This window comes from Somniosus microcephalus, unplaced genomic scaffold (assembly GCF_052327205.1).
Source record: "Somniosus microcephalus isolate GS21.2 unplaced genomic scaffold, FLI_Smic_1.0 unresolved_chr8, whole genome shotgun sequence".
Taxonomy (NCBI): Eukaryota; Metazoa; Chordata; class Chondrichthyes; order Squaliformes; family Somniosidae; genus Somniosus; species Somniosus microcephalus.
The window spans coordinates 13,806,939-13,832,374 of NW_028225186.1; the positions used below are offsets into that span (position 1 = coordinate 13,806,939).

The 25,436-nt window shown below is 44.1% G+C and overlaps 1 pseudogene; it reads left to right on the forward strand.

The window, feature by feature from the left end:
• Positions 1 to 8,937: 8,937 nt before the first annotated feature.
• LOC147085497 (uncharacterized) lies at positions 8,938 to 10,361 on the forward strand (annotated as a pseudogene).
• Positions 10,362 to 25,436: the final 15,075 nt, after the last annotated feature.

Below are 25,436 nucleotides of genomic sequence, written 5' to 3' on the forward strand. Positions count from 1 at the left end.
AGATGAGTACATCCAGGAATAACGCTCCTTTCCCCTTATTGAGCCTCTCCTGGGCTGGCTAATTCTTCCCGGCAGCAGCTCTTGAGGCTCTGCTGCCACTCCCAAGGGGACCTTTTCTTTGTTGAGACGAGACAGTGATTATTGGTCTCATTGATATGGCAGAGCCCAGATTGATACTGAGGATTGGGAGCAGTTTAGGATTCAACAAAGGAGGACAAAGGGATTAATTATGAAAGGGAAAATAGAATATGAGAGTAAGCCATCAGGGAACATAAAAACTGACTGTAAAAGCTTTTATAGATATGTGAAGAGAAAAAGATTGGTGAAGTCAAGCGTAGGTCCCTTACACTCAGAATCAGGGGAATTTATAATGGGAAACAAGGAAATGGCTGACCAACTAAACACATACTTTGGTTCTGTCTTCACAAAGGAGGACACAAATAACCTCCCAGAGAGGTCGGGTCTAAAGGGTCTGATGAAAGGGAGGAACTGAAAGAAATCAGTATTTGTAGGGAAATGGTGTTTGGAAAATTGATGCGACTGAAGGCCGATAAATCCCCAGGGCCTGATGGTTTGCATCCCAGGGTACTCAAGGAAGTGGCACTAGAGATAGTAGATGCATTGCTGTTCATCTTCCAGAACTCGATAGACTCTGGAACGGTACCCATGGATTGGAGGGTAGCTAATGTTACCCCAATATTCAAAAAAGGTGGTGGAGAAAAAGTGGGGAATTATAGACCGGTAAGCCTGACATCGGTAGTGGGGTAAATGTTGAGTCCATTATAAAAGATGTAATAGCAGAGCACTTGGAAAGCAGTGACAGGATCGGACAAAGTCAACATGGAGTTACCAAAAGGTAAATCATGCTTGACTAATCTACTGGAATTTTTTGAGTATGTAACTGGTAAAATAGATAAGGGAGAACCAGTGGATGTGGTGTATTTGGACTTTCAGAAGGCTTTCGGTAAGGTTCCACATAAGAGATTAGCGTGCAAAATTAAGGCACATGGAATTGGGGGCAAGGTATTGACTTGGATAGAGAACTGGTTGGCAGAAAGAAAGCAAAGAGTTGGAATGAACGGGTCGTTTTCTGAGTGTCAGGCAGTGACTGGTGGGGTACCGCAAGGATCGATCCTAGGACCCCAGCTGTTCTCGCTATATATTAATGATCTGCACGAGGGAATTGGATGTAATATCTGCAAATTTGCAGTCGACACAAAGCTGGGTGGGAGGGTAAGCTGTGAGGAGGAAGTCGTGAAACTGCAGTGCAATTTGGACAGGTTGGGTAATTGGGCAGAAACATGGCAAATGCACTATAATGTGGATAAGTGTGAGGTTATCCACTTTGGTGGCAAAAACTGGAAGGCAGATTATTATTTGAATGGCAATAGATTGGGAGAAGGGGAAGTGCAAAGAGACCTGGGTGTCCTTGTGCACCAGTCGCTGAAGGTAAGCATGCAGGTGCAGCAGGCGGTTAAGAAGGCAAATGGTATGCCGGCCTTCGTAGCAAGAGGGTTCGAGTACAGGAACAAGGATGTCTTGCTACAGTTGTACCGGGCCTTGGTGAGACCTCACCTTGAGTATTGTGTGCAGTTTTGGTCACCTTACCAGAGGAAGGGCGTTCTTGCCATTGAGGGAATGCAGCGAAGTTTCACCAGGCTGATACCTGGGATGGCAGGAATGACGTATGAGGAGAGATTGTGTCGATTGGGCTTATACTCACTGGAGTTTAGAAGATTGAGAGGGGATCTCATCGAAACCTTTAAAATTCTTTCAGGTCTGCACAGACTAGATGCAGGAAGGATGTTTCGGATGGCCGTGAGTCCAGAACCAGGGGTCATTGTCTAAGGATAAGGGTTAAGCCATTTAGGACTGAAATGAGGAGGAACTTCTTCACCTAGAGAGTGGTGAACCTGTGGAATTCTCTGCCACAGAGGGCGGTGGAGGCCAGTTCATTAAATATATTCTAGAAAGAGTTGGATATATTTCTTGAGGCTAAAGGGATCAAGGGATATGTGGAGAAGGCAGGGACAGGGTACTGAATTTGGATGATCAGCCATGATCTCATTGAATGGCGGAGCAGGCTCGAAAGGCCGAATGGCCTACTCCTGCTCCTGTCTTCTATGTTTCTATGTTTCTATGAAAAAAGCCGCCCTTTACACCACACTTAATACAGGGTCCGCACACAGTCCACAAGCGGAAGGACACTCGCAGAGATCCCAGTCTTCCTGGTAGTTTCCTACCTGGTTATTCTTTAAGAGATTTAACAACTTGCCTAACACCCTTTAATTCAGTCCTGCTCCAAGCACGGGCCGCTGAAACTACTCTATCCACAGCGACCTTCTTACTTTGAAGCGGATTTCAATCCATTATAATGAGACTTGAAACTTAGGCCTGGCATTGATCAGCTTCTCCAGCTCTTTGCAACCTTGAGAAGTGAAACAATTCATGTGTAATTTGTAAAAGTAGGGTAAAATACCAACCATTTAAGGGGGGCTCTGTGAAATTATTTTAGATTAAATGACATGGAATAAAATTTAATTTAAACTTACATTATGGATTATCTGTCAGTGTACTCGAAATTGTGCACCATTCAGTCTCCCTCTCTCTCTCTCTGTGTATTTTTATATTTCTTTATTTAGCATATCATTATCTTTTACCTCGTCTCTCTCTTTCTCCCTCTCTGTGTCTATCCACATCTCTCTGTCTCAATCTCCTACCATCCCTCTATATCTTTCCATTGTTCTATCTCTCCAACTCTAGCTATCACTTTCTATTCCTCTTTTTACACCGTCTCACTGCATCCGCCTCTATCTTCCTCCCTCTCTGAATTTATTTCTACCTCCATCACTCCATTTATCTATTCCTTTTCATCTCTCCCTCTTCCTCTGTCTCTGTCTCCACCTCTGTGTATATATCTAACAAGACTGACTAGACAGACTAGATGCAGGACTGATGTTCCCGATAGTCGGGGATTCCAAAATCAAGGGTCACAGACTAAGGATAAGGAGTAAGCCATTTAGGACAGAGATGAGCAGCAATTTCTTCACCCAGAGAGTGGTGAACCTGTGGAATTCTCTACCACAGAAGGCAGTTGAGGCCAATTCATTAAATGAATTCAAGAATGAGCTAGATATATCTCTTTAGGCTAAAGGAATCAAGGGATATGGAGAGTAGGTAGGGACATGGTACAGAATTTGCAAGATCAGCCATGATCTGACTGAATGGCGGAGCAGGCTCGAGGGGCCGAATGGCCTACTCCTGCTCCTATCTTCTATGTTTCTATGTTTCCATGTTTCTCTATTTCTATATACCTCTCCCTCGCTCTCTGTCTCTATCTCTCAGTATTTGTTCCTCTGTCTCTGTCTCTATCTCTCTGTATATATACCTCTGTCTCTGACTCTGTCACAGTGTATATATTATACCTCTGTCTCTGTCTCTGTCTCTATCTCTGTGTATATTTACCTCTGTCGCTGTCCCTATCTCTGTGTATATTTACCTCTGTCTCTGTCTCTCTGTGTATATACATCTGTTTCTCTCTCTATCTCTATTTCGATTTACCTCTGCCTCTGTCTCTATCTCTGTGTATATATGCCTCTGTCTCTCTCTATCTCTGTGTATTTATACCTCTGCCTCTGTCTCTGTCTCTATCTCTGTGTATAATTCCCACTGTCTGTCTCTATCTCTGTGTATATATAGCTCTGCCTCTGTCTCTGTCTCTATTTCTGTGTATATTTACCTCTGCCTCTGTCTCTAACTCTGTTCATATATACCATTGTCTCTGTCTCTGTCTCTGTGTATACTTACCTCTGTCTCTCTCTCTATCTCTGTGTATATTTATCTCTGTCTCTGTCTCTGTGTATGTTTACCTCTGTCTCTGTCTCGATCTCTATTTATATTTACCACTGCCTCTGTCTCTATCTCTGTGTATATATACCTCTGTTTCTCTCTCTGTCTCTGTGTATATTTACATATGTCCCTCTCTCTATTTCTGTGTATATCTACCTCTGTCTCTGTCTTTATATCTACGTATATTTACCTCTGCCTTTGTCTCTTCTGTATCTCTGTGTATATATACCACTGTCTCTCTCTCTATCTCTGTGAATATATACCTCTGCCTCTGTCTCTGTCTCTTTGTCTCTATATTTGTACCTCTGCCTCTGTCTCTGTCTCCGTGTCTATATACCTCTGCCTCTGCCTCTGTCTCTATATGTGTGTCTATTTACCCCTGCCTCTCTCTCTGTCTCTATCTCTATGTTTATTTACTTCCGCCATTGTCTCTGTCTTTTTCTCTGTGTATATATACCTCTGTCAGTGTCGCTATCTCTGTGTATATATACCTCTGTCTCTGTCTCTATCTCTGTGTTATATTTATACCTGTCTCTGTCTCTATATCTGTGTACATTTACCTCTGCCTCTGTCTGTCTCCATCTCTGTGTATATATACCACTGCCTCTGTCTCTGTCTCTATCTCTCTGTATTTATACCTCTGCCTCTGTCTCTATCTCTGTGTAAATATACCTCTGCCTCTGCCTCTGTCTCTAGCTCTGTGTATATTTACCTCTGTCTCTTTTTTTATATTCCTCTGCCTCTGTCTCTATCTCTGTTTATAGATACCTCTATCACTGTCTCTATCTCTTTGTATTTACACCTCTGCCTCTGTCTCTGTCTCTATCTCTGTGTATATTTGCCTCTGTCTCTGTCTCTATCTCTGTGTATATGTAGCTCAGCCTCTGTCTCTGTCTCTACCTCTGTGTATATTTACCTGTGTCGCTGTCTCTATCTCTGTGTATATTTACCTCTGTCTCTGTCTCTCTGTATATATACATCTGTTTCTCGCTCTAATTCTATTTCTATTTACCTCTGCCTCCGTCTCTATCAATTTCAATTCAATTCAATTCAATTCAAATCGCTTTATTGGCATGACCAGGTAAATCTTATGTTGCCAAAGCATCTAAAAAACATTTATGATTGAACACATAATCGCAGATCTATCCATACAGTGTATAAACAGATATATCCCTGAGTGTATAAATATACATTCAAGTAATTTGTATATACTCTATTCTTAGATTTAATGGTTGTCCCTCTGTTTATGGCAAGCTGTAACATAGTGCGCCACTAAGGTTACACAATTTCTCTGTTCCCCTAATAGGTATGGGAGTTTTTGGTCGTCATTCACATTTTTGAATTCAGGGCATATTTGTGTGAATTTTGGGTAGAAATTCCCCCTAATGCCCTGATATTTTCCACAAGCTGTGAGGAAGTGCATCTCTGTCTCCACCACTCCCTGACTGCAGTGAGAGCATATCCTGTCCTCTCTTGTCTGCCAGGTTTGTCTGTGTCTGCCTTTTTCGATAGCCAGGCTGTGTATATATACCTCTGTCTCTCTCTATCTCTGTGTATTTATACCTCTGCCTCTGTCGCTGTCTCTATCTCTGTGTATAAATACCTCTGTCTCTGTCTCTATCTTTTTGAATATATAGCTCTGCCTCTGTCTCTGTCTCTATCTTTTTGAATATATAGCTCTGCCTCTCTCTCTGTCTCTATCTCTGTGTATATTTACCTCTGCCTCTGTCTCTAACTCTTTTCATACATGCCATTGTCTCTGTCTCTGTCTCTGTGTATATTTACCTCTGTCTCTCTGTATATCTCTGTGTATATTTACCTCAGTCTCTGTCTCTATCTCTGTGTATATTTATCTCTGTCTCTGTCTCTATGTATGTTTACCTCTGTCTCTGTCTCTATCTCTATTTATATTTACCACTGCCTCTGTCTCTATCTCTGTGTATATATACCTCTGTCTCTCACATAGACACATAGAGGATAGGAGCAGGAGTATGCCATTCGGCCCTTCGAGCCTGCTCCGCCATTCAATGAGATCATGGCTGATCATCCAAATTCAGTACCCTGTCCCTGCCTTCTCCACATATCCCTTGTTCCCTTTAGCCTTAAGAAATATAATCAACTCTTTTTTGAATATATTTAATGAACTGGCCTCCGCCGCCCTCTGTGGCAGAGTATTCCACAGGTTCACCACTCTCTGGGTGAAGATATTCCTCCTCATTTCAGTAATAAGTGGCTTACCCCTTATCCTTAGACTATGACCCCTGGTTCCTGACTCCCTGGCCAACATAAACATCCTTCCTGCATCTAGTCTGTCCAGACCTGACAGAATTTTATAGGTTTCGATGAGATCCCATGTCAATCTTCTTAACTCCAGTGAGTATAAGCCCAATCGACACAATCGCTCCTCATACGTCATTCCTGCCATCCCAGGTATCAGCCTGGTGAATCTTCGCTGAACTCCTTCCAAGGCAAGAATATCCTTCCTCAGATAAGGCGACCAAAACTGCACACAATACTCAAGATGTGGTCAAAGCAAGGCCCTGTACAACTGGAGCAAGACATCGTTGTTCCTTTACTCAAACCCTCTCGCTACGAAGGCCAAAATACTATTTGCCTTCTTAACAGCCTGCTGCACCTACATGCTTACCTTCAGCGACTGGTGCACAAGGATACCCAGATCTCGTTGCACGTCCCCGTCTCCCAATCCATTGCCTTTCTGATAATAATCTGCCTTCCTGTGGGGATGGCCTTAGCAAGGTGTTTGTCATCATCGATGACATGTTGAAGGCTGCGAAGAACATGGCGTAGTTTCTCCGCTCCGGGGAAGTACTGGACGACGAAGGGTACTCTTTTGGTTGTGTCCTGCGTTTGTCTTCTGAGGAGGTCTATGCGATGTTTTCCTTTGGCCCGTCGTCCCACGAGTCCACTACTCGCCTTCAAACAGCTGCCTAACCTCAAACAGACCATCGGTCGCAGCAAATTACCCAGGTTTCAGGAGAAAAGCGACCACGACACCACACAACCCTGCCACGGCAACCTCTGCAAGACATTCCAGATCATCAACACAGATACCATCATCACACGTGAGGACACCATCCACCAGGTACATGATACTTACTCATGTGACTCGGCCAACGTTGTCTACCTCATACGTTGCAGGAAAGGATGCCCCGGAGCATGGTACATCGGCGAGACCATGCAGACACATCAACAACGGAAGAACGGACACCGTGCAACAATCGCCAGGCAAGATTGTTCCCTTCCAGTCGGGGAACACTTCAGCAGTCAAGGACATTCAGCCTCCGATCTTCGGGTAAGCATTTTCCAAGGCGGCCTTCGTGACACACGACAACGCAAAATCGTCGAGCAGAAACTGATAGCCAAGTTCCGCACTCATGAGGATGACCTAAACCACAATCTTGGCTTCATGTCGCGTACATGTAACCCCACATGACGTATGGCCACCCAGACATGAGTCGTCGTTGGCTTGTGCTATCTGCACTGATGCGGCCGGACCTGCTGTAATTTCCAGCAAAAAACATGTTTTTCGGTCTGTTTTTTGTTTTTCATACAAACCCCAGCATCTGCAACATCTGACCCCTTGTGACCCCACCTCATTGTTCTTTGCTGTTATGTTTTCCTGACTAACCTGTTTGGACACCATTCACACCTTTGATCGCTGTGATTATCTCTCTGCCGAGGTGCGACAAATGGCAGTTAGAAAGATTACCTGTAATCATCTGGCTTTATTCTCTGACTATATAAGTTGTGTCTTTATGCATCTCTCCACTTCACCTGACGAAGGAGCAGCGCTCCGAATGCTTGTGATATCAAATTAAACTGTTGGACTATAACCAGGTGTTGTGTGACTTCTTCTTACATTTGTCCACCCCAGTCCAACTCCGGCATCTCCACACAATGACTTCTATCAACACCACAATCTGCCGGCTCAAAGTGGAGAGGATCTCCAAGAAGATCGCGCATATTGACACAGACATCAAGTTTCTACAGAGATGCAAGAAATCAGACAAGATACCAAAAGCACTACAGATCACGAACCCACTCAAGTCGAGCTACAGCACAGACTACGCTGAGAGACTCTGCCGTCGAACCTCTCGCACATTCCTCAACCATCACGTACACCAGCTCTACAGCAGACGCCAACCTCGAAACCGAGATAGAGTCCATATTCTCAGCCTGTGCTCAGGACACAGCAGACCAACTACGTGACACTGCCAAACAGGCGAGGCAAAGGAACTACTCTGCCTACATGCACACCAAGAACAGGAAGCTTGAGAAACACGGCATCACCACCAGCAGCAACTAAGCCATCCCTTGTACCACGGTTGAAACCACAGGGAAGTCCATCGTCATCTTGTCCGACCACACCCTTCAACCAGACGAAAATGAAGTTCTCAGCTGAGTGCTCAACTTCTGCCCTACCTCCAAAATGGACCCCATCAGTCTCACGGCAGACACAGAGGAATTCATCAGGAGAATGAGGCTTCGGGAATTCTTCCACAAATCCCAAGATGTCAGCAGCGAACCCAATGAGACAACCAATGATCCGGAACTGCAGACAGAGGGATCCGCAGTGCAGCAACCAAAGAAGAAAGAGTCAAATTGGACCCCTCCGGAGGGTCGCTGCCCTAAGCTTGACATGTATGCTCAAGCTGTCAGGAGATGCATCAATGCCAGATTCATGAGCCGCACTCACAAGACAGTCCAGAATGTCACCCGAGCACAATGCAACGCCATCCACGCTCTCAAGACCAACCGCAACATTGTCATCAAACCAGCAGACAAAGAAGGAGACAACGTCATACAGAACAGAACGGACTATTGCAAAGAAGCATACCGACAACTGGACAACCAGGAACACTACAGACAGTTACCCACAGTTCTGACCAAAGAACACACCCGCCAACTAAACAGACTGATCAAGACCTTCGATCCAGACCTTCAAAGCATCCTATGCGCTCTCATCCCACGTACTCCCCGCGTGGGAGAATTCTACTGCCCCCAAAGATACATATAGCCAACACACCCGGACGTCCTATCGTTTCAGGCAACTGAACCCTACAGACTTAATTCAGAAACTCAGCACCCACGGACCAGTTGAACCAGGAACACTCCTCGCCACGATGATCGTCTCGGCACTCTACACCAGTATCCCCCACGATGACGGCAACGCTGCGACAGCCTCAGTACTCAACACCAACAACAGCCAATCTCCATTCGCCATCCTACAACTCATCCGATTCATCCTTGACCACAATGTCTTCACCTTCAACAAACAGTTCTTTACCCAAACACACGGAACAGCCATGGGGATCAAATTCGCACCCCAATATGCCAACACCTTCATGCACAAGTTCGAGCAAGATTTCTTCGCTGCACAGGACCTCCAACCAACGTTATATACCTGATACATCGACGACATTTTCTTCCTATGCACCCACGGCGAAGAATCAGTGAAAAGACTACACGATAACATCAACAAGTTCCATCCCACCATCAAACTCACCATGGACTACTCCTCAGAATTGGTTTCATTCTTGGACACACGAATCTCCATCAAAGACGGACACATTAGCTGTTCACTCTACCGCAAGCCCACGGACAACCTCAGTATGCTCCACTTCTCCAGCTTCCAACCTAATCACGTTAAAGAAGCCATCCCCTATGGACAAGCCCTGCGAATACACGGGATCTGCTCAGATGAAGAGGAATGTGATGGACACCTACAGACGCTGAAAGATGCCCTCGTAAGAATGGGTTATGACGCTCGACTCGTCCATCGACAGTTCCGACGGGCCACAGCAAAAAATCGCATAGACCTCCTCAGAAGAAAAACACGGGACACAACCAACAGAGTACCATTCGTCGTCCAGTACTTCCCCAGAGCAGAGAAACTACGCCATATTCTTCGCAGCCTTCAACATGTCATCGATGACGCCGAACACATTGCTAAGGCCATCCCCACGCATCCACTACTCGCCTTCAAACAGCCGCCTAACCTCAAACAGACCATCGTTCGCAGCAAATTACCCAGATTTCAGGTGAACAGCGACCACAACACCACATAACCCTGCCACGGCAACCTCTGCAAGACATGCCAGATCATCAACACAGATACCTTCATCACACGTGAGGACACCACCCACCAGGTACATGGTACATACTCATGTGACTCGGCCAAAGTTGTCTACCTCATAGGTTGCAGGAAAGGATCCCCCGGAGCAAGGTACATCAGCGAGATCATGCAGACACTGCGACAATGGATGAACGGACGCTGTGCAACAATCGCCAGGCAGGAGTGTTCCCTCCCAGTCGGGGAACACTTCAGCAGTCAAGGACATTCAGCCTCCGATCTTCGGGTAAGCATTCTCCAAGGCGGCCTTCGAGACACACGACAACTCAAAATCGTCGAGCAGAAACTGATAGCCAAGTTTCGCACTCATGAGGATGGCCTCAACCGCGATCTTGGGTTCATGTCACGTTACATGTAACCCCACCTGACGTAGGGTCACCCAGACTGGAGTCGTAGTTGGCTTGTTCTCTCTACACAGATGCGGCCGGACCTGCTGTGATTTCCAGCGAAAAAAATGTTTTTCGGTCTGTTTTTTGTTTATCATAAAGCCCCCAGCATTTGCAACATTTGACCCCTTGTGACCCCACCTCATTGTTCTTTGCTGTAATGTTTTCCTGACTTACCTGATTGGACACCATTCACATCTTTGATCGCTGTGATTATCTCTCTTCTGAGGTGCGACAAATGGCAGTTAGAAAGATTACCTGTAATCATCTGGCATTATTCTCTCACTCTATAAGCTGTGTCTTTATGCATCTCTCCTCTTCCCCTGACGAAGGAGCAGCGCTCCGAAAGCTTGTGATTTCAAATAAACTGTTGGACTATAACCTGGTGTTGTGTGACTTCTTACAATTGGATCATAGCTGTTCTTCTAACTTATCTCCACTTTCCTGCACTATCCACATATCCCTTGATTCCCTTAAAGGGAATTGGAATGTGCGCTCAGTTATATTTGCAACATGTCCATGGCGTGTTAATAAAGACAAGATTTATGAAATAATGTATTTGACAATTATCTGCAGATGTTAAAGGAAATACAAAGCAGAAACATTAAAGCTATTACGTAATCTCCTCCAGACTGGCACAGTTAAGTATTAGCTGGTGGAATTGCGCCAGAGATTTGTCTGTGAATCCGTTAAAGGAGAGTTCCAGGACTTTCAGCATGTTCTTCACACAGAGAGCAGAAATAAGTTCCTCACAACACTCGTCTGTCAATTATTTGCTCTTCAGGTTATTCGATAAATGGAAACACGAAGCTGCCAGATTGTTACAGAGAGCGAGATTGATAGAGACAGAATGGCAGAGGGAGAGAGAGAGAGAGAGAGACAGAGAGAGAGTGGGATAGACAATGTCAGAGAGAGAGTGGGGAGCGAGGCAGAGAAACATAGAAACAGGGAGAGACGGATAGACAGGGAGAGACACAAAGAGAGAGAGAGAGAGGCAGATAGTGAGAGATAGACAATGACAAACACAGAGAGAGAAAGAGAGAGAGAGAGAGAGCGGGATGAGACAGAAAGTGATAGAGACAGAGAGAGAGGGAGGGTAGGAGAGACAGAGAAACAGAGAGACACAGAGAGAGGGATAGACAGAGAGAGGCTGAGAGTGAATGAGAGCAAGAGGGAGGAAAGAGAGGGGAGATAGAGATGGGGAGGAGAGAGAGAGAGACAGTGAGAGAAATGCAGAGCGAGGGATAGACAAAGAAACAGAGAGATAGTGAATAAGAGAGACGGTGGCAAAGTGAGGGAGAGATAGAGAGAGATGGATAGACAGACTGAAATAGAGAAATAGAATGAGAGAGATAGGGGGAGAGAGAGAGGTAAGAGAGCGAGGGAGAGAGACAGAGATGGAGGGAGAGGGAGAGAGATAGATGGGGAGATATTGAGAAACAGATGGAGCCATAAAGATGAAAAGAAAGAAAAGATAGGCAGTCAAAGTTGTACAAACACAGAGCTGGAGAAAAAATGTTATAAATAAACAGTCCAGTGTGGCGGAGCCATTAAGGGACTGCAGTCAATTGTGTATAATTCCCTTTAATAATATGTTGGCTGCAGCCTGAGTCTGTATCTTTGTTTTCACTGTTTACATGTGCAGAGCGCGATCACTTTAATAGCGCGGGTAAACGCGATGACGTCACGCCGTTCATCACGTGATCCCCAACGGCGGGAAAACGTGATGACGTCATGACGTCAGCCACAGGACCACCCAAGCATTCCTCGTGGAGCCTCCACATGACTAGATCTATATTCGATGTTCTCCTGCAGTTATCTGTTAAACTCTGTTACTTTTCATTGAACTTCGTTTATTTGATCACCTGAGTGGACCTCAGTTTTTTCGTTAGGAACTAGACATTCCTACAGCAGGATAAAAAGCAAAGAGATGGTATACGCAATGTGATGCGAAGGAGAATGAGAGAGAGAGCGTGCACAAAGCAAATAACAACAAAATTAGTCACAGAAATGCCTGAATAATAAACGTTTTCATCCAGAATAATAGCAAACTGCAGTTTAAGTTGAAGCATTTGCAACAACCTTCAGCCTCTGCCCAAGGTTCCCACCATCACAGAAGCCAATCATCAGCCAATTCAATTCACTCCACGTGATAACAAGGAATGGCACGGGGCACTATATAAAGCAAATGATACCCCGGCTGTGGTGCTGAAGACCTGTGCTCCAGAACTAGCCGTGCCTCTAACCAAGCTGTTGCAGTACAGCTACAACACTGCCATCTATCCAACAAAGTTAAAAACTGCCCAGGTATGCCCTATGTAGAAAAAGCAGTAAAAATCCAAACTTATCTGTCTAATCTCAATCATCAGCAAAGTGATGGAAGGTGTCGTCGACAGTGCTATATAGTGTCACTTAAACAATAATAACCTGCTCAGCAATGCTTAAGTGGGTTCTGCGAGGGCCACTTGGCACCAGCCCTGATTGCAGCGTTGATCCAAACATGGACAATAGAGCTGAACTCAAGGGGTGAGGCGAGACTGACTGCCCTTGACACCAAGGCAGCATTTGACCGAGTAAAGAATAAAGGAGGCCGAGAAAAAACCTGATGTCAATGGCAATCAGGGGGGAGAACGCTTCACTGGCTGGAGCCATACCTAGCACGAAGGAAGATGGTTGTGGTTGTTGGAGGTCAATCACATCAACCCCAGGACTTCGTTGCAGGATTTCCTGAGGGCAGTATCCGAGGCCCAATCACCTTCAGCTGCTTCACTAATGACCTTCCCTCCTTCATAACATCAGAAGTGGGGATGTTCTCTGATGACTGCACAGTGTTCAGTGCCATTCGTAACTCCTCAGATAACGAAGAAGTCCGTGTCCACATGCAGCCAGACCTGGACGACGTTCATTTTGGGCTGATAAGTGGTTCAAAATCCTGAAACTTAATTCCGAACAGTACTGTGAGAGTCCCTTCACCACATGGACTGAAGCCATTCAAGGTGGCGGAACATCATCACCTTCTCAAGGGTGATTAGGTATGAGCATTACATGCCAGCAACGCTGAAATCCCTTGAATACATTCAAAAAATTGTAGCAATGCTTTCATTTATCCTTCTGATACGCATTGGATTATACAATGTCTTAGGATTGGAGTCGAATAGTTTACCTACTTAATTGACATATGTAAAAATCGATGCTAACAGCAATAATTACCGAAAATGAAACTGTAAACCAAATGAATTTGTGGATATCCGTTGGATACTGAGAATATGTGAGACGATGATTTCTTCGAGGCTGACATCATGTAAGACGATGGGTTCTGGGAGACTGAGAACATGTGAGATTATTGGTTCTTCGTGAATGTAAGAACACATATAATTCTGGAGACTGTGAAACCGTTAACCCGGCTGAAACAATGTATATTGTGAGAGAAAAGATTACATGGTCACCGACACTGTCAGAGCAGGTCTCTCGTGGATACTGAGACAATTAGAATTAATGACTCGTTCCATAAGTCGACTTTTCAAACATGTAAGACATTGGATCCTGAGAGCCTGTTACAACAGGTGAGACATTGGATCCTGAGAGATTATTAGAACAGGTGAGATAATTGATCCTGAGAGACTGTTAGAACAGGTGTGACATTGTGAGCAGAGAGACTGTTGGAAAAGGAGTGATATTGGGAGCAGAGAGACTGTTAGAACAGGTGAGATATTGGGTGCTAAGAGACTGTTAGAACAGGTGAGAAGTTGGGTGCTAAGTGACTGGTAGAACAGGTGAGACATTGGCTGCTAAGTGACTGGTAGAACATGTGGGACGGTGGGTGCAGAGAGGCTGTTAGACCAGGTGAGGCATTGAATCCTGAGAGACGGTGAGAGCAGGTGAAACATTGGATCCCGAGAGACGGTTTGAACAGGTAGGCAATGGGTGCAGAGATACTGGTAGAGCAGGTGAGTAATTGAATCCCGAGAGATGGTTAGAACAGGTGAGGCATTGGGTGCAGAGATACTGGTAGAACAGGTGAGACCTTGAAAGCAGAGAGACTGGTACAACTGGTGAGACATTTTTTGCAGAGTTACTGTTAGAATTGGTGAGGCATTGGGTGCAGAGGGACGGTTAGAACAGGATATTATTTGTTGCAGAGTGAAGCTTTAGTGACCCGTTGTGACATTACGCCTATTACTGGAGCCGTAGTCATTGGCTATGATTTCCTCAAACTGCCTAACCATGTTTCGATACAGGTTTAACATAACTTCCCTACTATTCAGTGCTATACTTCGAGAAATAAACCTTAGTTCTTGGTTTGCCTTTTTATGGCCTTGCTAAACTGTGTCGCAAATTGTAGTTATTTGTCTATTTTATTCCGAGATCCCTTTGTTCCGCTGCCCCACCGAGACTCGCACCCTCGAAGTAATAAGCGACCTCCCTATTTTCCTACCAAACTGTAATACCTCGCATTTATTTGTGTTGAACATAATTTGCCAATTAAATGGCCATTCTGCAAGGTTATTAATGTCCTCCTGTATTTTGTTGCAGCCCTCCTCAGTATTGAATATCCGCCCCCTTCCCCCCGATGGGGTGTCATCCGCAAATATAGAAATTGTGTTTTTGATTCCAGTTTAAATCGTTAAAACAAATTGTGAACAACAGAGGTCCCAGCCCTGATCCTTGTGGAACACCACTACCCAACTTCTGCCACTGAGAATAGCTACCCTTTACTCCTACTCTCTGCTTTCTGTCTTGAAACCAGCTCGCTATCCATTCTGTTACTAGTCCCCTCACTCCGCATTCTCTAACCTTGTTCATCAGTCTATTATGGCGTATCTTATCGAAGGCGTTTTGAAAATCTAGATGAATTACATCTGATGCATTACCACCAGCAGGACTTTCCCTCTGGAAATCCATGCTGAATTTTCATTACAATATTTTTGTTTTCTAGATGTAGTTCTATTTTATCCTTTAGTAGTGATTCCATTATTTGTCTACCATCGATGATAAGCAAACAGTTCTATAATTCCCTTGACATGTTCGATAAGCCTACTTAAATATACGTATTACTTTGGCCAGCAGGCAGTCATCTGGCTCAATAACTTTATCTAACACATTATTAAATATGTGTAGTAATGCCTCTGGTATCTCTTCTCTAGCTTATTTTTAAAATGCGTGGATGCAAACTGTCTGGACCAGTGGTTTTATCCTCTTTGTTTCTGATTAGTTTATTTAATATATCCTTTAAAAAAAAAATTAAATGCACTTATCAGATTACTATTCCCATCATCCAATGTCATATTTACCTGTTCCTTCTCTGTTTGAGATTATTGGATTTTTCTGGTGCAGAATGATTCCCCTGTTATCGCACTCCAAAGGTAACTTACTTGCTGAAGCGCATTTAAGATATTTTGACAACATTTTGGCTTTTACTAATAGTGGAATGGAAGTGTGCTTTATAAAACACTGGCTAGGCCTCAGCTGATGCATTTACTCAATTCTGGGCACTCTACTTTAGGAACTATGTCAATGCCTTCGAGAGGGTGCAGCAGAGATTAACTAGAATTCTACTAAGGATGAGGGACATCATTTACGTGGAAAGACTGGAGAATCCTGATTATTCTCCTTGGAGTAGCGAAGATGAAGAGCAGATTTGATAGAGGTGTGCAAAGTCATGAACGGTTTTGATGGAAAAAAATTTAGAACCTGTTCCCAATGGCAGTAGAATCGGTAACCAGAAGGCACCAGAGATTTAAAGTGACTGGCAAATGAACCAGAAGCGACATGAAGAAAGAAACATTAATGCAGCGAGTTGAGAGTAATTGTGATCTGGATGTGCTGCCTGAAATGATGGTGGAAGCAGATTCAATAGCAACTTTCGCAAGGGACCACGCTTTAGGAAGAATGTCTTCGGAAAAGTGTGCAAACGAGATTCCTTAGAATGGTTTCAGGGATGAGGTACTTCAGTTATGTGGAGAGACTGGAGAATCTGGGGTTGTCCTCCTTGGAGCAGAGAAGGTTAAGAGGAGATTAATACTGATGTGCAACATTTTGAAGTGCTTCGCCAGAGCCAATAAAGAGATACTCTATCCATTGGCGAGAGGGTCGGTAACCAAAGGACACAGATGTTAAGGTGATTGGCAAAAGAACCAGAGGCGACATGAGGAGACATTTCTTTTACCGTGAGTTGTTATGATCTGGACTGCACTGGAAAAGCAAGTGAGAGCAGATTTAATAGTAATTTTCGAAAGAAAATTGGATGAAGACCTGAAAATGAAACATTTGCTGGGCTTTGGGGAAAGAGCAGGGGAGTTGGATTAAATGGATAACTCTTTCAACGATCCGGTTCAGACACGAGGGGCCGAATGGCACCTTTCTGTGCTGTACCACTCTATGAAGCTATGATTCTATGATGAATATGGAAAAAATCCAAGAGTGAACACAAGACAATTCAGTTTGTGGGAAAGTTTGCGTTAAATAGACGAAAGCCATAGTTACATAACAGCACTGGTCGTGGGTCATCAACTGCAGACTGCGAAGTGCAGATTTTCCATGAGATAAGAGAATTATCCCCAAGTTCTCAGTCCAGAGTGTGAATCATCCACCGGAAGTGGCAACATAATGCTGACAGACAGTCACCTGAGACACTGGATATTGGAGTTGCTGTTTTTCAATACTTGACACAAAAGTTCAACACCTGCATCAGTTAATTTTTCCGCGCTGAGGACCAGATCCAATAACCCTGAATTCTCCTTGAGAGCAGAGGATAATTCTTTACAGCAATCATATGTCAAACTGTTATGTTTCAAACTGAAGGAAAGTGTTTTAATTGTTTAGATAGCCAGTGCTAATCGAATGGATTCTTCGTTAATCGGTTGAGGGCTGGTGCAGGAGGCGAATTAACACTTTACTAATTAAGTTACGTACTATATGATGCTACTATCTTCATTTTCAGAGAAAATTTCTGTGAGATTTAGTGGGAAATAATTCTGAATTTTTTGTGGAGATTGAAACCATTCAGCATTCAATGTCTGTTTAGGATTTTTGAATAAACAATCCATTTCCCCATTCCCCATTTCATTTCAGTTTAATTTTCTTGCTGAAACAATTGTGGACTTCACTTATAAATGTTAGAATGCTTTCAGGTTCCAGCTCCGTTTCTGGAATCATCGCATCATAGAATCTTCCATCACAGGAATAGGCCATTCGGCCCATCGTGTCTCTGCCCGCTCTTGGAAAGAGCTGTTCAATTCATCCCACTCCGCTGCCCTTGGACCATAGCACCACAGATTTTGATCCTGATGTCTTTATCTCATTAATTTTGCAAGTTATTAATTAATCTGCCTCCACCACCATTTCTGACAGTGAATTATAGATCGTAACATGTCGTTAAGTCAAAAGAAATTCCTCAACTCGCTTCTGGTTCTTTTGGCAGGCTTAACCTTAAAACTCCATCTGTAAGTGTAAGATGTTGTAAATTCTCCCCTTATTCTTTTAATGTTAATCCGCTTGTGTAATTCTTCCTATTTACCTTACCAAATCCTCTCAGGGTTGTGATCGCCTCTATGAGAGCTCCTTTAACAGTCGCTGTTCTAGTAAACAGAATCCTTATTTCTCTCGTTTCTTCTCATAATTAATGCCTCACCCGCCAGTAGCATCTTAGGAAGTCTCTACTGCACTATCTGCATGGCCTTGACATCCTTCCTGAGGCAGGGCACCACCAACTGGACCAAACACAGGTACTTTATTATATCCACATCAACCCGAGCTGTTTCCTTTAAAGTTCTAAGAATCAATCCCTCCACTGATCCACAACGTACTTCAGATGACAATTACTGCTGATATCATTACCAAAAAGTATCATTTATTGACAAAATGTAGTAAACATACGAAATAGTTGCAGGTGTAGGCCATACGACCCCTCGAGCCTGCTGCGCCATTCAGTAAGATAATGGCTTATCTTTGACATCAACAACACTTTTCCGTCCGATCCCCATGTCCCTTGATTCCCTTAGAGTCCACAAATCTATCGAACTTAGCCTTGGATATAATCAACGACTGAACATCCACAGCCCTCTGTGGTAGAGAATTCCAAAGATTCTCAACACTTTGAATGAAGAAATTTCTCCTAAACCCTGTCCTAATTGGCCGATCCCCTATCCTGAAGTTATGCCCCCCAATTCCTAGACTCGCTCGCAAGGTAAAGCAGCCTCTCACCATCTACCGTGTCAAGCCCTCTAAGAATCTTGAAGTTTCAATGAGATCACCTCTCATTATACTAAATTCGCGAGAGTATAGACACAATCTACCCAATCTCTCGTCATAGGACAACACTCTCCTTCCAGGAACCAATCAAGTGCACCGCCGCCAAGGCAAGTCTGTCATTCCTTAGGTCTGGGGACCAAATCTGTCTAAATTGCTTCAGTTCGCACCAAAGCCCCATATAATTGCAGTCAGATTTCCTCACTCTTAGACTCCAACCCGCTTTCAATACAGGCCAACATTTGCTTTCCTCATTTATTGCTGTACCTGCATGGTAACTTTCTGTGATTCGAGTACAAGAACACACAAATACCTCGACATACCAATATTTTCTAGTCTCTCAACTAATTAAAAATATTCTGCTTTTCCATTCTTCCTAACAAAGTGGTAACCTCACATTTCCCAATGTATTCTCCACCTGACACCGTCTTGCCCACTCACCTAACCTGTATATTACACTTTGCAGCCTCTTTATATGCTCCTCGCTGTTTACTTTCCATCTAGTTTTCTATCCACAGCTAAACTTGGATACATTACACTCGGTCCCCTGGGCTAATTGTTGAAATAGTTTGTGAATAGCTGAGGACCAATCATTGATCCTTGCCCACTTAAAAGCCTGCCATCTAGAAACTGACCCTTTTATTCCTATTCGTTAACTTCTGTTCGTTAACCAGTCGATGTAATATATTTGGATTTTCAGAAGCCTTTCGATTAGGTGCCACAGTAGAATTTATTGCACAAGATTAGGGCTCTTGGGATTACCCCAACAACCTCTATTGTGGCATCTTAACGAATGCTTACTTAAGATCCAAATATATTACATCGACTGGTTCCTCCTTTCCAAATTATAGGTCTTTAACCTAAATCAGTGGGGAGGATTCAAGTGAGTGGAAATTTATAAATCTAAAGAAAGAAGTCAAAGACATGGAGGAATGTAGCGATTTGGATAAAGATAAGCAGGATATGATCGGAAGTGACAGAGTGCTTAACGATAATGGTGCATCAGTGAAACAGGTCAAATCAGGGAAAAATTCCCATTTACAACTCTTCTAGATCCAGCATTTGTTTCTTTAATTCCACTACCATCTCCTTCCGCCTTGCACCATCACCCCTTTTGTCTTTTGATCTCTCCTGCCTTCCAACCTATTACAGGCCTTCTCCTTTGTTTTTCCTCCACTCCCCTTTCCCTGCCCCTGCACTTGCGTAAGACCTAGAACACCACTAACCTTTCCTAGTTCCAAGGAAAGGACATTTAGCTGAAATTTTAAATCTGTTTCTCTCTCCACAGATGCTGGCTGACCCGTTGCATATTTCCAGCATGTTCTGCTTTTATTTCAACATTCCTGTTGGATTATTTCATCTTCCAGATAATGATCCTGGATTAGTTCCCACACTCTATCCAAGTCCTTTCCAAATTCCACACAGACCGTGCAACAACCAGCCTTAGTTATAACTCCAGCATTACCGAGCTTATTTTGGGTCAGGTTTAGGCAGGACAGCGCATGGCAACTGCTGCTGGTGATCTGGTTGTGATTCATGTGGTGTATGTGCCTTTAAGAGCCCCAGGTGTGCGTAATGCCGGTAATTGCCACTTGGGCTATATAAGCCTGTGTATTGTGTATATCCTTTAGAACCCCCCCCCCCAGACTTGCTCAGTAAATACCTATGAACCAACTCTTGTCTTCAGTGTCTTTATCTACACACGGACACTACAGTGGCGATGAAGTAGAAGCGGACTTACCTGCAATTCGGCAGCACCTCAAGAACATCGATTCCTCCGGCGTCCAGAAGACTCAAGGAAGTAAGAGAAACTGTGGTTTCACCAGCTGGCCAAGCTGGTGGCAGGTACTGCGCTAATCCTTCCTGGGCATCAGGCTGGGTCTCCAGCGGTTGGCTCTACAGCTGAGACAGGCAGCGAAATCGGAGGCAAGCAATAACGGACTGGGAGGGAGCACACAGTAGACGGCCGGCGCGGCAAGCAGGTCAGCGTTCAGACCTCCGGCGGGCATGAGTCTCCAACAGTGAATAAATGGAAACCGCAGTAAAACAGCGTTGTTATTGGCAGCAGTGGCAGGAAAGCACGGGAAGCACCATATCATTGCTACAGAAAAAAAAAGCGCGGGTAGCGCCATATCTTTTCTGAAATGCCTAAATCTGGTAATATTGTTGCTTTTGATAGCGAAATAAAGGATTGGACCACATACGTGGAAAGAGTAGAGGTATATTGCACTGCAAATGGAATAGAAGATGAAAAAAAAGCTTCAGTACTTCTGAACTTAATGGGCGCGAAGACATACGGACTGTTATGAAACTTAATTACTCCAGCCAAACCAAAGGACAAGAATTTTTAAGAAATTGTTGATACCCTGCAGGACCACTTAAACCCAACACCGCTGCTGATAGCGGAACGATTCAAGTTCTTCAAGAGAAATCAACACAAGAATGAAAGTAACGCTGATTACCCAGCCGAATTAAGAAAGCTATCAAAGTATTGCCAATTCGGGGCAGGACTATCGGATTACATTCGAGACAAATTCGTTTGTGGTCTCTTAAGTGAAGGAACACAAAAACGACTGCTTTCTGAAAAAGATTTAACATTGGACAAAGCTTTCAGTATGGCTGTATCATACGAAGCAGCAGCAAAAGGAGCTGCAGAGGTACAACAAAAGACACAGGACTTCGGCACCCATGAAATGACACAGGGGTTCGGAAGATGTTATCGCTGTGGCAGATCCACCCATAACCAGAGGGACTGCTGGTTCAATGACAAAGCATGCAGGCAATGCTGGAAGATTGGATACATTGCACGGGTATGCCAATCTGGACAAAATAAATCCACCGACAGAAAACAAAAAAGCAATAAAGAAAAGTACAGGAAGGTACAAATGATGACGGACAGTAGCTCCGAAGACCAGAAAAGCGATAGCGACTCCAGAAACAAGAGACTAAGCTGTCTCAAATTACATAATGTACTTGCCAAAGAGGATTACCAAACCATTTGGGTTACCCTCACAATAGCAGGGTCCCCAGTTAAAATGGAGCTGGATACAGGATCAGCTCTGACCGTAATAAATCGACGAGATTACGAGAGGCTATTTTTGCATATACCTCTAAAAGACACATCCATTACCTTAAAAACATGTACAGGGCAGAAAGTATAGCCCAAAGGAAAAATAAGGGTGCCTGTTGTAGACAACGGCAAAGAAATACAAAAGTTGTTTTTATACATTCTACAAGATGGTCGTCCACCGTTGTTGGGACGTGAATGGATCAGGAAGATACGTTTAGACTGGCACTCCATTCAGGCACTGACGGTGACCCATAATGAAAAAAACAATGATGACATCATACCTGAACGATTAAAAGACATCTTGGCCAATGCCAAAGAAGTGTTTCAAGATAACTAGGAACCTTGAAAGGCATCACCGCCTCAATAAAAGTGGAAGATGCAGCAATTCCCAAACATTTTAATGCAAGACCGGTGCCATACGCAATACGTCCAGCAGTCGAGGCAGAGCTGGCGAATTTGGAAAAAGCAGGCGTATTATCCGAAATAGATTGGAGCGAATGGGCAACACCCATCGTTCCAGTAATGAAAAAAGCATTTGAAAAATAACTCTGAAGAACAGAGAAAAATTCGCATCTGTGGTGACTTCAAGGTGACTGTAAACCCAGTCCTTCACACAGTACAGTATCCTCTTCCGAGGAGAGAAGATATTTTCGCCTCACTATCCAGAGGGAAACGTTTAACCAAAATTGAATTGGCAAAGGCATATCTACAGATGGAGGTTGAGGACGCCTCTAAAAAGTATCTCACAATAAGCACACACAAAGGCCTGTACCTGTACAATCGACTGGTTTTTGGAGTAGCATCAGCTCCAGCTATCTGGCAAAGAGCTATGGAGCAAGTCCTGCAAGGGATTCCGGGGACCCAATGCTACCTAGACGACATCCTTATAACAGGAGAAAACGACAACGAGCACCTTGCCAATTTGGAGCAGGTGCTCACTAGGCTGAAAGAACGGGGCCTACGAGCAAATCGCTCCAAGTGCGAATTTTTCCAAAATCAGATATCATATTGTGGCCACATAATTAATAAGGAAGGGTTGCATAAGTCACCTGAAAAAATTGAAGCAGTTATAAAAGCCCCAGCACCTGAAAATGTTTCACAATTAAGGTCATTCCTGGGATTAATAAATTACTATCATAAATTTTTACCGAACTTATCAACTGTTCTACACCCTCTTAATGAACTTCTACAGACAGGAGTGATTTGGAAATGGAACGAAGACAGTAAACGTGCCTTCCATAAATGTAAAGACTTAATAACATCCGAAGAAGTTTTGGCTCATTACAACCCATCACTACCAATCAGACTGGCGTGCGATGCATACCCTTATGGCATATGAGCAGTATTATCCCATAAATTCTCTGATGGCTCAGAACGGCCGATAGCTTTTGCGTCACGCTCATTTAACTCAGCTGAGCGTAACTATACCCAAATAGACAGGGAAGCACTCAGCCTGGTATGGGGAGTGAAGAAATTCAACCATTACCTACACGGACAAAAATTTACCTTGTTGACTGACCATCAACCCCTCATCTCCATATTCAACCCTAAAAAAAGGTGTTCCCATTATGACAGCACAAAGGCTACAGAGATGGTCCCTTTTTCTAGGGGCACACCAATACAACATAGAATACAAAGGGTCAAAACAGCATGGGAATGCTGACGGTTTATCGCGCCTACCGTTGCCAACGATAGAAGAGGCACCTACAGCAGACCCAGTAGAGATATTCCACTCTACCATAGTGGAATGTCTACCAGTGACAAATTCTGCCATTGAAAGGGAGATAAGAAATGACCCGACTCTCTCATGGGTCTACGATTTAACAGTGAAGGGATGGCCAGCACATGGCAAACCACTGTTGCCAGCATTCTCGCAAAGAAGAGAACAGCTGTCAGTGTGCCGAGGCACCTTGTTGTGTGGATCCAGAGTGGTGATTCCACCCAAACTCCAGGATAAAGTGCTAAAGGAGCTTCACGAGGCCCATCTGGCTGGAGTGAAAATGATGATCCTAGCTAGGGCGTTTGTATGGTGGCCAGGTATCGATGGAGACATCGAAGACATGACCAAGAGCTGCCTAGGATGCCAGAAGGTCCAAAACGCTCCACCACAGGCCCCTCTACATCCATGGGGGTGGCCCTCATCTCCCTGGCAAAGGGTGCACATCGACTTTGCTGGTCCATTTATGGACTCAATGTTCTTAATCACGGTTGATGCACACTCCAAGTGGCCGAAGGTAATAAAGATGTCCTCCATCACCACGGAAAAAACCATCACAGTGTTAAGGACCATATTTGACAGGAATGGGCTCCTGGAACAGGTATGTTCTGATAATGGACCGCAATTTGTGTCCGAAGAATTCAGAAAGTTCTTAATGAACAATGGGGTAAAGCACTACACGTCCGCCCCATACCATCCCGCCACCAATGGATTGGCTGAAAGGTTTGTCCAGAGATTCAAGAAGGCCATAAAGGCCATTGGTAATAAAGACATAAAACTTCAGCACAAGGTGGATAACTTCTTATTCGCATACTGGAATGCAACGCATATGCTTACCAACCAAACTCCTGCCATGATGTCCTTCAATAGAAACCTAAGATGCCGGCTGGATTTGGTCAAGCCCAACAACTGAAGGGACGTGGAGAACCGGCAGTTTCAAGGCATGAATGAAAGGCCAACTAGGGCCTTACAGATAGGCCAACAGGTTTTCGCCCGGGACTACCGTACCGAAAAATGGCAGCCTGGAACTGTCTGCACATGACTAGGACCACTGATGTATGCCGTGGACATCGGAGAAAGCATAATAAGGCACCATGCTGACCAAATCATAAAGTCATCCGAAAAGGGACAACCTACACCACCACTCTATACATCTAACGATGAAGTAGAGATACCCATATCTACCTCCGATCCGGTGATACTGGAGCCCAATGAACCCGACACTGGCATTCAAGCCGAATCAGCCTTGCCAGAAGAACCTACTACACCACCAGAAACTACTACACCCCCGAGGCATTATCCGGACCGAGTCAGAAAGCCTCCTGAGAGACTAACTTATAATGGATTAATTACAGCAATGTATATTATTTTGCATATAACATGTAATTAATAATTACTTAAAATATGATGTACTTGTTAGCTAAAAGGGGAGGAATTGTGGTGTCTGTGCCTTTAAGAGCCCCAGGTGTGCATAATGCCGGTAATTGCCACTTGGGCTATATAAGCCTGTGTGTTGTGTATATCCTTTTGAACCCCCCCCCCCCAGACTTGCTTAGTAAATACCTATGAACCAACTCCTGTCTTCAGTGTCTTTATCTACACACGGACACTACAATTCAGACTGGAGGAGAAAGCACATTTATGAAACACAGTGAAAGGAGATGATAAAAATTCATAAAATGTGATTTTTACGTGGAATTGCATCGTAATTTCAGCACATAACCCGGCCATTCGGCCCAACAGGTCCATATCGATGCTCCACACTAGCCTCCTCCCACCGCTCTTCAACTCACGCTATCAGCACATCCTTCTATTCCATTCTCCTTCGTGAGTTTATATAGTTTACCGATAAATACATCCACATTATTTGATTCAACTACTCCTCACGTTAGCGAGTACTACATTCTCACTGTTCTCTGGGAAAAAACAGTCTCCTGCTTTCCCTATTTTTTATTCGTGACTATCTTTTATTTATTGCCCCTACTTTTTGTTCTTCCCATGAGTTTTATCATC